Genomic DNA, 13,852 nt, shown 5'->3' with positions numbered 1-13,852 from the left:
TGACAACAAAGAATTTATAATGTTACATAAATTTAGTGGATAAAGCAGCTGCAGTTTTTGAAGGGATCGGCTCCATTTTTGAAAGAAATTCTACTATGAGTAAAATGCTATCAAATACCATCACAGGCTATAGAGAAATCATTCATGAAAAGAAGAGGTGGTTGTCTTAAGAGATAGCCATAGCCACCTCAACTGCCTGCAACCACAACCTTGATCAGTCAGAAGCCATCAATACTGAGGCAAGATCTTGCACCAGCAAAAGATTTTGACTCACTGAAAGCTCAGATGATGGTTAGCATATTTTAGCAATTAAATATTTTTAATTGAAGTATGTACATTGTTTTTAAGTCATAATTATATTTCATACTGAATAGACTACAGGATAGTGTAAACATAACTTCTATATCCACTGGGAAACCAACAAAATCACTTCACTCACTTTATTGCAATATTCACTTTGCCAAACCCACAATATCTTTGAGGTATGCTTATCATACTGAGTTCTAAACACGGCAAACAGTCATCACAGTCCCTTAAGGTAAAATAAATTACAAGAGCAATACATGAAACGTGTATCTCCAGAACTTCAGTGATATCACCTAATGTTGCAGAAGTATTTTTGGTGTATTGTAAATAACGTATTAAATTGCATTTGCATAACGTAAACATTTGCCTCACTCAAACTGTCTTTATCCTTACTGAATTACAAAATAACAGGAAATGCTAAAATATTTTTTTACCTTCCTTTAAGAAGAATTTGACTATTGAAACACACCTTATTGAAATGATTTGTTTATAGCATATAATTGTATAGAATGTGTGCATGTTTTGAATTTAGAAATATGTTCAGGTGACACCAGTACATACAATTTTAAAAGGTATTAGAAAAATAGAAATATTTAATTAACAAACTTTTGGACTAACAATCATGACATCATCGACTCTTAGGTTTGGAAGGGACTTTGAAATCTTTTTATTTCAGTACCTAAGTCACTTATTCATTGCACAGCTCAAAGCTCAGATTTTACAAGCTCATGCTTTGACAGGTATTAAATGACAATAGTATAATATCTACTTCCCTTGTTTTGTTTTTCAGGCTAATCATTTCTAGTTACCTCAACTATTATACAGTATTGTATGATTAACTAGTAGTATAGGTATAATCATTATAATTATACTCACATCTTTTTCAACTTCTACAAGTTAAAAGTTTCCTGCATTCCTTGGCTAATGGCCTTTTCCTTGCACTATCCCAACATGTTGATTTATCATCACATCACATCTCCTCTTCCCTCTGATCCTCTTGCCTCCCTCTTACAAAGACCCTGTGATGACGTTGGATTCAACCAGATAATCTAGGATAAGCTCCCATCTTAAAATCTTTAGTATATTCACATTTGTAAAGTCTCTTTTTACCATGTAAGGTAACATATTCACAGACTCAGGGATTTAGGATGTAGACAGCTTTGCAAGAGTGGGGAACATTATTTGGCCTACCACAAGTGCCTGTATGGATCTGCAGTAGTCAGGAAGCTGGAGATATGGTAGTAAACAAACATTTTAATGTACGTTCATAGCTCTTACATTCTGTAGGATAAAAAGCACCAGTCACAGCATAATAATTAAATTTAGAACTCTGAAATATTATGTTTGGTGTAAGAAGCTTTTAAGATGGCCCCAAAATATCCCTACCTCCTAATAGTCATGCTCTTATGTAATCACTTCCAATTGAGTGTAAGCTAGACCTAGAGATTCATTTCCTAAGAACAAGATATGTCAACAATGATAGAATGTCATTTTCTAGAACACACTACAAAAAGCCTGTGGCTTCTATTTTGCTTTCTATTTTCACTCATCCACTAGCTTACTCTAAAGGAAGTGGCTGACATGTGAGCTTCCCAAGGAGAGGATTATCTGGTGAGAAGCAGAGGAATGTCTCTGGCGGACAGTCAGTGAGGAATGAAGGGCCCTGATGGTCCCACAGTACAGGAGGAAGTAAATCTTGTCAATAGTTACATGAGTGAGTTTTTAAGGACCCTCCCCCAGTCACAATCCTATGAGGAAACCCGAAGCACAGGCACCCCACTAATCTGCAACCAAATGCCAAGGCATGGAAATTTTGAGATAATTAATGTTTAATGTATTAAGTCACAAAGTTGTAGGGTCATTTGTTATGTAACATAGATACCTAATGCAGTTTTTATTCAAACTTGAATTACAATGCCATTGAAAAGGACAGGTGCTCTAAATCACACATAGTTTATGCCTTTCCTATTGTCTGACAATAGAACATCTATAACAAATACATATTAAATAAGTTATCCAATTGTTTTTAATGTATTTTAAAAACACTAAACTAATTAGAAACAATAATGTGCAATAGATACTATGAAGTAAAAAAAGAAAGCAGTGTCTTGTGATATTAAATAACTTAGAAATCTGAATAAAAATTAGGGAAATTTTGTCTGTGGATATCTTTTTTAAGGACCTAAAAGAAAAGAAGGAACAATTTTAGCAAAGGGCAGAAAGAGTATTCCAGACAGAATAAGTGATTATGCATAAAGGTCTAGAAGCATTGTCTTCAATATTAAAACAAGTCAAAACAAAACAAAACAAAAATGACTTCCACTTGTGTATGGACATCAATGGACAATGATGAGTAAGTAGCAGAAGATGGAAGTGAAGGATCATTAATCCAAATGCATGGCTTGAAACATCATGGTAGAAAATGAATTTTCAATTTATTGCCAATAGAATTGTCCTAAGAGAATAATCAAAGATGAATACTGATTTCAATTTGAGAACCTTGATAGACGTGATGGTTAGTTTTGTGTATCAGCTTGACTGGTCTACTCGGTGCCCAGATATTTGCTGAAATGTTATTCTGGGTGTGTCTGTGAGGGTGTTTCTGGATGAGATTGACATTTGAATCAGTAGATTAAGGCAGATTACCCTTCCCAATGTGGGTGGGCCATATATAATTCACTAAAGTCCTGAATAGGATAAAAAAAAGCTGAGGTAAGGACAATTTGTTTTATCTTTATGCCTGTCTTTGAGCTGGGAGATGGGTCTTCTCCTGCCTTCACAGTTGGACTCAGACTGAAACTTACACCACCAGTTCTCCTGGGTCTCAGTCCTTCAGATTTGGACTGGACCTGATCTTGGGATTTCTTATCCTCCACAATCACATGAACCAATTCCTTATAATCTCTTTATATACATCTTGTTAGTTCTGTTTCTCTGGAGAACGCTAATGCAGTGCATTTTGTCCCACTTGTTTAAAAATTATAAGGGAAGAAATTATAAGGGAAGAAATTCTAGAGCAGGGGGAAATGAAGAGTTCGGCTTTGACCATAATATATTTGATTTGAAATATCCAATTGCAGATGTCAAGAAGGAATTTTGTAAACAGACTGAGTTCTTTTATTCATTAATTATTCAACACATTATGTCTTGTGCCAGAGATGGGACAGCTCACAGAGATCTGAGAAGTGTAGATTAAAAAGACAACAGAACACAGTTGGTGTATCAGTTAGTTATGCTATCCCTATAAGTAACAAAATGCTTGAGAAATAGTGACCTAAAGAGGAGTTAATTTTCTCATATTGCAAGAATTCTGAAGGTAAAGGCTCACTATGATCAAAGCAAAAATATAAGCATTGGTTCAAGGACTCAACAATGTTAGGAATCTGTATGTCTGTGTGTATGTATGTGTGCGTTGAATCTTCCTCCCATCGCTACAAGTTCACCATAGGAGCTGCAGACACCATGTCATGTTCAAACATGGAAAAACAGAGAGCAGCATGGGACAAAGTCCTTTTCAGCACATGCTTCCCTCTTTTTAGAGATTCAAAATCTTTCCCAAAAGCACTTTAGAAAATTTCCTCTTTCCTCTGGTAAAAAAAAAAAAAATCAACCATAATTTCAGTCCTTGACTGAGGGCTGGGACTGCTTTCCCATAGATCTAGTGTTCTTGATTTGATACATGAAAAAGATAATAAAGTTCTATTTGTTAAAAGAAGGGGGAGGGGGCAGAGAGAGAGAATGAGTTCATTCCCATGAATGCCCACTATGTCCAATATGGACATCTATTAGAACTCCAAATTTATATCGGAACTGATTCAAGGCCAGGGGATGAATTAGTTTGATTTTAATGAAATTACAGCAACTCTTCCACATTGACAACAATTGGTCTATAAGTGAACATGTGACCCAATTCTGGCCAATTGGGTCACAACACATGAGAAGTGTTTCTGAAAGCTTCTTTCAATGTTATCTTCCCTATTACATGAAGACATCAGGACTTTTTTGTTTTGTTTTGTTTTATTTTGTTTTCAGCGTTTCACCTTGCTTTCATCTCAGGATGCTATTGTATAAAAATAGAATTATCCAAAGTGTAGCAGCCATTTTGCAATCATGAGATAAAGACTGAAAACCAGTTACAGCCCAACTTCTTAACTTCATTGATTCACTCAAATATCCCTTTATTCTTTAAACTAATAAAACTTGGGGAATCCGCTATTTGTAACTAAAAAGAGCATATGTAATGTAGATATCATATAAATTAATAGCAATGAAGGTATTTATTGCAAAGGGAGAAACTTAAGAGCATGGAGAGAAAAAGTATCATTACTGAGGGTTGGCAACATTTAGGGAGGAACAGATGAAGGACCTACTAAGGGGACAGAGAAGTGGTAAAAGGACAACCAAAAGAGTATAGTGTTCTGGAAACTGAGAGGATGTTTCATGAAAATAAGTCATTGTGAACTATATGGAATGCTCCTGAAAGTCTGAACATATTGAAAAAGGTACTTTAAACATGAATTTGGCAATATGGAGATCTCTGGAAACTTTGAGTGCCTGGGAGAATGAAGCTATATTAGAACACATAGGTTCAAGGAAGTGTGACTATAATGTTTAGAAAAATATCTGTTAGTGTTTGGCCATGAAGTAAAATTGATAAAAAGCAGTCAATGAAGCATGCTTTGTTGTGGTGGTTGCTATCTAGTAGAATGTATTAGAGGGCATTTGCATGGTGATGAGGTTATAAGCAACGGAGAAAGAGATATTGATGATGCTGGAGCAAAAAGAAACCACAGGAGCACTCTTGAGAGGAGATTGTCTCTGGAGCACAAGAAAAGAGATCATTAGCTTCTGATTGAGGAAGGGTTGTTTTCTTTATTGTAACAAGAAGACATGATGATGAGGTGATGAAATTTCTTCATTGGTTTGTAAGAGGCTGAGGCAACTTTACTGGTCCATTTTTCTCAGAGAAGGACCCATTGTCTCAGTCTACCAATTCAAATGTTAATGTCACTCAGAAATACCTCACAAACAAACTCAGAAATAAGGTTGAGTCAAATACCTCAGCACTTCATGGCCCAGTCAAGATGATACATTAAATCAATGATCACAACCATCGGGAAGAGTGAGGGAAGCCTATGGGGAATGTGTGGGGCATGAGACTTTGCTTAGGTTCAGCTAAACTGTCAGAACATTTTCTTGTGAACAAACTTTATGCCAGGGATCCCTAATCTTTTATTGTACAATAAATTCTTTGAAATTAAAGGCAATATTTTCAATTTATTCTTATTAAATTATATTATCTCAGTTTTACACAGGAATACCTTTCTTCAAATTATTTTGAGAGAGAGAGAAAGAGTGGGAGAGGGGCAGAGAGAGAGGAAGACAGAATTGGAAGCAGCAGGCTCTACTCTGTCAGCACAAAGCTGGATGCGGGGCTTCAACCTACCAACCACTGTGAGATCATGACCTGAGCAGAAGTCTGATGCTCCACCGACTGAGCCACCCCGGCATCCTATTAATCATGGTTTTTAATTGCTGATGTTATTTCTCCTTTCTAGCTTCTTGGATCTGCAATTTTGGTGAATATGTGTTTTCTGTAGCTTGTCATTCAACATTGGTCATCCCTGAGCCCATGGCAGAGGTCAGTGATACCTTATGAAACATCAGGATCATTAGTGGTAACAATATTGGCAGATATTTCTAAAATATTTAAAAAATAATTCTTACCGTAGACCTCAAAGTTGAATCAGATTCATAATTTCAGAAAAATCCAAATCATCATAAATTTTTACCAAATCTGATTTTAAAGATGTAATTCCCAAAAGTTTTATTTAAATATCATTCAAATGTAGAAATTATTATAGGCAACATGAATGTGGTTTCTGTTTTGCAACTGGTTAATTTGCCCACATTCAGTGCTTCTTCTTTATTTCGTTCTGTTTTCCTATACTATGAATATTTCACAGCACTCAATTATTCCTTAGTCTATTTTCAGGGAAAAGCACATACATTTCAAAATCAATTCATATTTCCTGCTGCCTCTCTAGAGGTGACATGGAAAGCAAGAATGTGGACTCTGGAGTGAATCTACTTAAGTTTTAATATTGGCTCTGACATTTATTAACTGTGTGATCTTTAAAAAACTGACTGTGCCCTCTCCATATGAAAGGATAATGTCTTAGTTGGCTCAGGCTACTACAACAAAGTAAAATAGATGGGGTAGTTTACAAACAACAGGCATTTATTTCTCACAGTCTAAAGGCTGGAAGTCCAAGATCAGGGTGCCACATGTGTGGGTTCCAGTGAAGGTCCTATTCCAGGGTGCAGACTGTGGGCTTTCCTGTTGTGTTCTTGAATGGTGAAAAGAGAGCAAGCTAGCTCTCTGGCCTTTTCTGGTAAGACCATTAATCCTATTTATGACGGCTCCAATCTGATGATCTAATTACCTCCCAAGGGCACTACAACATATGTATTTTTCAGGGATGTAAACATTCATTCCATAACAGATAGAGAAACATTTCTCCATATTTGTATAACCCAAACACCTACCACATGGTGTTGTTAATAATATAAATATTTATTTAAGAATTATTTTCTCCAAAGCATTGTTGCTAGCACTTTAAATGCATTATTTCATGTTATTATCATAGCAAGCCATGGAATAAATATGTTAATATTCCCATTTAATGGATGAGAAAATTCCAAATAACCTGCCCCTGCACAACGTATTGCACAACGTATAAATAGTATAACTGGGATTAGACTCGAAGCAAAATTACTCATAAAATTTAAATAATTTAATTATACTTATAAGTCCAGTAGGCAACCAATTTATCTGTGATGTTTGTGAATCAAATCACGTTTTGAAAAGCCATTGATAAAAACACTAATCAAACAAATAAAAAGCAGGTTAGCTGCAAGGTTCACTTTATAATTCACAGCATATTATATTCAGTATATGATACTGTAACATTAAGAAACAAATAAAATATATTAAATTGTCAGGTCATGGATCCTGAGGCTCATTTTTATCCCCATGTATTTTTATTAATACATAAAAAGGCTATTTAGTAGTCTGAACCCAGTGTATCTGTTGACATAGTTTTGTGTGCCTTCAGTGACTTCTCTCTAACCTTATTTCCACATCATTTAATCACATTTTAAGCAAACCCCATAGCTTTCTGGTCATTTTCAGTTATTCAAAATAATCCAATCCAGTTTAAAATATCAGTAATCGCAGATATGGTGAGCAGGCTATTCAAGGCTGTAGCCTCTCTCCACACTACCATCTCTCTGAGATATGTGCTCAAAGTGACAAGAAAAGAAAATCAGTAAACAGATTTCCAAACAGAGAATGAAGTTCCTTCATTCATTTATTCATCCAGTCAACAAATGTTGAGTAACTAGCATTTGCACGTAGTAGGGAGTTGAACAGTCAACAAAACTAATAGAACCCCCTCAATGGACCTTATATTCTAATGGGAGGATCGTGTTAGTTGGTGATACGTGTTTAGAAGAGAAACTGCAGCTAGCTAAGAGGAGAGAAGTTAATGGCAAGTTGCTTTTTAAGGTTGTGAGGAAAGGTCTCCATTAATAGATGACAACTGAGTGGAAGTTAGTGAAGTAAGGGAGGACTGTTCCAGGCAGAGAGACCAGTGATTGGAAGGTCACTGCCATTAGGGCATATCTGGTGCCCAAGAAGGTGCAGTGAGTCATCAAGGAGAAGGAAGTTAGGAGGTGACGTTCAAAAGACTGCCACGAAATCTAAGCAATCAGCAGGACAAGGTGAGTCCAGTGTCCTCCTACTCCAACATCTTCCCTCAGTATCCATTATGAAAAGCCCACAGCTAATATCATCCTCAATGGGGAAAAACTGAGAGCTTTTTCCCTGAGATCAGGAACAGTACAGGGATGTCCTCTCTCACCACTGTTGTTTAACATAGTGTTGGAAGTGTTAGCATCAGCAATCAGACAACAAAAGGAAATCAAAGACATCAAAATTGGCAAAGATGAAGTCAAGCTTTCACTTTTTGTGGATGACGTGATATTATACATGGAAAACCCGATAGATTCCACCAAAAGTCTGCTAGAGCTCATACATGAATTCAGCAAAGTAGCAGGATACAAAATCAATGTACAGAAGTCAGTTCCATTCTTATACACTAATAATGAAGCAACAGAAAGACAAATAAAGAAACTGATCCCATTCACAATTGCACCAAGAAGCATGAAATACCTAGGAATAAACCTAACCAAAGATGTACAAGATCTGTATGCTTAAAACTATAGAAAGCTTATGAAGGAAATTGAAGAAGATACAAAGAAATGGAAAAACATTCCGTGCTCATGGATTGGAAGAATAAATATTGTTAAAATGTCAAAACTACCCAAAGCTGTCTACACATTCAATGCAATCTCAACCAAAATTGCACCAGCATTCTTCTCGAAGCTAGAACAAGCAATCCTAAAATTTGTATGGAACCACAAAAGACCCCGAAAAGCCAAAGTAATATTGAAGAAGAAGACCAAAGGGGGAGGCATCACAATTCCAGACTTTAGCCTCTACTACAAAGCTGTAATCATCAAGACAGCATGGTATTGGCACAAAAACAGACACACAGACCAATGGAATAGAATAGAGGCTCCAGAATTGGACCCACAAAAGTATGGCCAACTAATCTTTGACAAAGTAGGAAAGAATATCCAATGGAAAAAAGAAGTCTCTTTAACAAATGGTGCTGGGAGAGCTGGACAGCAACATGCAGAAGAATGAAACTAGACCACTTTCTTACACCATTCACAAAAATAAACTCAACATGGATAGAGGATCTGAATGTAAGACAGTAAACCATCAAAACCCTAGAGGAGAATGCAGGAAAAAACCTCTCTGACCTTAACCACAGCAATTTCTTACTGACACATCTCCAAAGGCAAGGGAATTAAAAGCAAAAATGAACTATTGGGACCTCATGAAGATAAAAAGCTTCTGCACTGCAAAGGAAACAATCAACAAAACTAAAAGGCAACTGATGGAATGGGAAAAGATATTTGCAAATGATATGTCGGACAAAGGGCTAGTATCCAAAGTCTATAAAGAGCTCAACAAACTCCACACCCAAAAAACAAATAGTCCAGTGAAGAAATGTGCAGAAAACATGAATAGACACTTCTCTAAAGAAGACATCCAGATGGCCAACAGGCACATGAAAAGATGCTCAACGTCACTCCTCATCAGGGAAATACAAATCAAAACCACACTGAGATATCACCTCATGCCAGTCAGAGTGGCTAAAATGAACAAATCAGGAGACTATAGATGCTGGAGAGGATGTGGAGAAACGGGATCCCTCTTGCACTGTTGATGGGAAAGCGAACTGGTGCAGCCACTCTGGAAAACAGTGTGGAGCTTCCTCAAAAAATTAAAAATAGACCTACCCTATGACCCAGCAATAGCACCGCTAGGAATTTGCCCAAGGGAAACAGGAGTGCTTATGCATAGGGGCACTTGTACCCCAATGTTTATAGCAGCACTTTCAACAATAGCCAAATTATGGAAAAAGCCTAAATGTCCAATGGAATACCACTTGGCAATGAGAAAGAATGAAATATGGCTTTTTGTAGCAATGTGGATGGAACTGGAGAGTGTTATGCTAAGTGAAATAAGCCACACAGAGAAAGACAGACACCATATGTTTTCACTCTTATGTGGATCCTGAGAAACTTAACAGAAACCCATGGGGGAGGGGAAGGAAAAAAAAAAGGTTAGAGAGGGAGGGACCCAAAACATAAGAGACTCTTAAAACCTGAGAATAAAATGAGGGTTGATGGGGGGTGGGAGGGAGGGGAAAGTGGGTGATGGACATTGAGGAGGGCACCTGTTGGGATGAGCACTGGGTGTTGTATGGAAACCAAGTTGACAATAAATTTCATATTAAAAAAAAAATATTGCCAGGATCAGTTTCTACTGAGCCTGTCAGGTTATAGTAAGAGCTTTTTTTTTTCCTTCATGTTATTTGAATCCATTACAAGGTTTCAAGAAAGAAGGAATGTGATATAACATAGGTTTTAAGAAGAATTAGCAAGTGAAAGCTGAATTATCAACTGGGGGGTCAAGATTAGAAGCATAAGGTAAATAAGATGTTGCAGTTTAGGCAAAAGTCAGCGATCGCTTGGCCTTTACTCATAGTGTTGAAGCTAGTGGGAAGCTGATGGATGCGGGATCTCCTGATGGATTTATGTAAATGTGGGAAAAAGAAAAAGGTAAAGAGTTATTACAAGATCCGTTCATTTGGGGGCTTAAGCAACAAAGTGAATGGTAGTGCTATTTTCTGAGATAAATAGAAGATGGAAAGAATACCAGTAGTTTTGTTTAAGATATATAAATTTGAGGCGCTTTCAGTTAACTGGTGGAGTTATGGAGATTTCTACTGTCCTAATGAATGTAAGTTGCATTCAAAAAAGACACTATAATTAAAATACAGCAGGAAAGCTATCTTACTGGTAAAACTTGTTTGATTTTTTTTAAACAAGTATAAAGTAATTTAGTAGAAAGGATGTTGGCAGTAATTTATTAAGAGCAGATTTGCAATTATGCTAGTGTATTAAATGCAGTCACCCTTATAGTCATGTGCAATTGACCGATATAATGTGCTGCTTGCTAGGTCATTCAATTTAAGAGGGTTATAACAGCTAATCTTTTTAGCAATCAAAAAGATTCTATAACAAATAAACACTTAGAAAGGGGGTGAATTTTAACTAGTGAAAGCAAGTGTGGATATTTTTTTCTCAACCTGGAAATAAGACCTAACTTCTTCTTCCTATATAAATAATTTACAATGTGGAATTTTAATTTGGGGTGTTAGAGATAATTCTCTCTCACCTCTCTCTCCTATCCTCTATCTATCTATCTATCTATCTATTATCTATCTGCCTATCTATCATCTATCTCTATCATCTATCTATCTATCTATCTATCTATCTATCTATCATCTATCTATCTATCATTTATCACCTGTTGTCACTCCATTTCATCCAGTCAGAAAAAGTGGTCCCTTTTCTCATGTTCAAAGCAGATCCCTCGACTTGTGCTTTTGAAAAAATTTCTGATTTTACTCCTGTATGCGTAAAATAGGTCATGATTCATCAGTCCTTATCTTCTTGTGTCTTTAACTCTTCTCTCTTTCCTCTTCACTACTTTTACACGTGCAACAGAGTTTGTCTTTGCAACTTTAAAAATAAAACTTCATTGTCTCTGCAATACTTGTTTCATTTTTCCACCGCTAAAATTCTTGCTAAAAAGATAATTCTTGCTGCTTTTACTTCAAAATAGGATATTTCACATTTCAGTCACTTCTTTCCCTTCTGCCATCAAGTTTCTGCCTCTACCAGTTTACTGAAAGTCCTCTCTAAACGGTTACTCTGGCCTGCTAAATTCCAGCAGATTATTTTTGTCTTTCATATTACTTGAATTTGTTTAACATTTAACTCTTTTTGATCATCATTCTTGGCTTTTCTCCTTTCTTGGGTTCTAAGATCCCAATAAGTTTAAAATTCTAGTTTTTTTTACATCTAAATATTCTTATTCATGTTTGCATTTTTCTGCTTTTGATGCCACGTAAGGTTAATATTCACCAAGGTTCCATGTGCAATTTTCTCTGCTCATCACTTCTCTTTCCTTTCTCTTTCTCTCTCTGTTCCTCCACCTCTCCCCTTTAAATTTTTATCAGAATGATCATCTATCCCTATTGGGACACAACTTCGGCTGTTGACCACTGTATCTAGTCTAATGCAATAGAGCAAATGTTCCTTGAGGGAGGCTTGTTCACTGCTGCATCTCCAGAACACTCCCTGCTGCATAATAGGTGCTCAATAAATGTTTATTAAACCAATCTAGAGTTCATGTGCAAATTTGTTCTGTAAACTCTGGGCTTGTATATTTAAGAGTATAGGGGATATCTGTAAAAAGATAACCTCAAAAGACCTCATACACAACATAAACTAAAGGATATCTTTATTTTCCCCAAAATATTTACCATTATTTACCCAGTCATCCAAATTCTATTTAAGGATATATTTTAAGTAGCCACCTCTCCATTAAACTTGCATCAAGTCCTATAAATTCTACTCCCTTAAACTCTAATTCCCCCTCTGTACTTTCATGACTTCCGCTATAGCTTACACACACATCAGCTCTCGCCAATACTACGGGTGGTCTCTTCGCCAATACCACCTCCTTTTCCAATTCACACTTTACATTGCAGACAAAAGCTCTATGTGAAATACAAACTTAACGATTCTTCTCCTGAATAAAACTATTTGCTGACATTCATTGCTCAGGACAGATTCTAGATGCGTTGCTACCATATACAGGATTTCCCAGGAACTGCCACTCGCTTAGAGCTAACTTCTTCAGATTTTACAATATTTTGCCTTTCTCCTGTTGCTTTACAACCTATGCTTTGGGAAAACCAAACTAATTTACATTCATAAATAAAAATCAGACTCTTATAAACCAAGGTTTTTTTTTTTTTTTGTAACTCAAGATATACACTTCCACAGTTATGTTCTTTCCCTATGGCCAACCTTGCCAATTTAGATAACCCCTTCTTATTTTTAAGACGCAGCTCAAGTGCCCTTTTCTCTGAGAAGAATTTCTGAGGCTCTGTTCACAGATGGAACTAGATGCTTCTACTTTGTTTGTCTATATCAATCTTATTTTCTTCTATTATTTATGTGGTTATTTATCTCCTGATCATCGACTGTAAACCCCCTAGGAGTGTTCTTACTTCATTAGTAACTTTCATAGTGTTCAGAACAAAAATAGAGCCTTAATATAGATCATGAGTTATATAGATTTCCAAATGGAGCTTGTTTTTTTTTTTTAATATCCATCTTCGCTTTCTTAGTCTAGACAAACAATTTCAGAGTGGAAAAATCTCTGTAGACCACACACTACATTATAGATACACTTTTTTTCTTATTCTAAGCATAGACTCAAGTTGCAGTTTATGAAAATGGCACTTTTCTAAAGTTCATTTGTCTTCAGTCTTTCAGGATATTTCAGAGAGATTACTCCTGCCTTCATCAAAATCTATGTTCCAGAAATGGCTTTGTGACTTGGGATGGAAAAGAGATTTATTTTGGGAAGGAGTAAGAATTAAGAATATCTTCAGACTAAGGGCACCTGGGTGGCTCAGTCAGTTAAGCGTCAGACTTTTGATTTTGGCTCAGGTCATGATCTCATTGTTTTGTGGGTTCGAGCCCTGTATTGGGGTCCACGCTGGCAGCATGGGGCCTGCTTGGGACTATCTGTCTCCCTCTCTCTCTGCCCCTCCCCCACTCATTCTCTCTCTGTCTCTCTCTTTCTGTCTCTCTCTCTCTCTCCCCCTCTCTTTCACTCTCAAAGTAAACTTAAAAAAAAAGAATATCTTGAGACTAAAGGTTGGTTTCATAATTAAGATTAAGGTAAGGTCATCTGATTTGGAGAACAAATCTTACTGTAAGGGCAGCATACAGGGTGATTTCTGAAGGGGGAATAAAAGCATGC

The sequence above is a fragment of the Prionailurus bengalensis genome, chromosome B1 (assembly GCF_016509475.1).
Source record: "Prionailurus bengalensis isolate Pbe53 chromosome B1, Fcat_Pben_1.1_paternal_pri, whole genome shotgun sequence".
In the NCBI taxonomy this organism is placed as follows: Eukaryota; Metazoa; Chordata; class Mammalia; order Carnivora; family Felidae; genus Prionailurus; species Prionailurus bengalensis.
Note: the sequence above shows the minus strand (reverse complement) of the source record.